The 563-nt window shown below is 36.4% G+C and overlaps 1 protein-coding gene across 1 annotated transcript in view; it reads right to left on the bottom strand.

The window, feature by feature from the left end:
- The window catches only part of LOC109974970 (piggyBac transposable element-derived protein 4), a 6,201-nt gene that overhangs the window by 4,141 nt on the left and 1,497 nt on the right, over positions 1 to 563 (bottom strand). The window lies entirely within an intron of this gene.

The following is a 563-nucleotide window of genomic DNA, read 5'->3' as shown; positions in this document are numbered from 1 at the left end:
AGCAGCAGCACCACACTTGAACCACGTGAGGCAGTTGAACTTGAACTCCAAAGTTACCTGCAGTCTGCCAGTGTGGAGAGTGACACAGATCCCCTCAAATGGTGGAAAGAACATGAAGTGGTCTTTCCATCCCTGAGTCACGTGGCAAAGAAATATCTTTGCATCCCAGCCACCAGTTCCCCTTCGGAAATAGTCTTTAGTTGCAGTGGAAATATTGCAACTTGTCACAGGGCATCCTGATGCTATTGACAGGCTTGTTTTTCTTGCAAAAAACCTGTAAGAGAGTTTACAAGCAATCTACCAGTGTCTACAGAAAATATAACTTTTCATGTTAAGTTACAAAAGTTTTGTTAAGATTATTATTATTATTAGCACAACAGCCCTGTCATAAAGGAGCATATTTTATTATTTATGTTGTTAAAAGGGTTAAGATATCCCCTTTCAGTTTATTTTATTGACATTAATAGCTGAATATTTATTTTCCTAATTATTCAAAATTGTTTATTTGCACAGCTGTGGACTTTATTTTGTCTTTTATTTATTTAACAGTGACATTTACACCA

Source organism: Monopterus albus, unplaced genomic scaffold (genome assembly GCF_001952655.1).
Source record: "Monopterus albus unplaced genomic scaffold, M_albus_1.0 scaffold355.1, whole genome shotgun sequence".
Classification (NCBI taxonomy): Eukaryota; Metazoa; Chordata; class Actinopteri; order Synbranchiformes; family Synbranchidae; genus Monopterus; species Monopterus albus.
The sequence above is the reverse complement of the archived record's forward strand: the minus strand, read 5'-3'. Positions and strand labels throughout refer to the sequence as shown.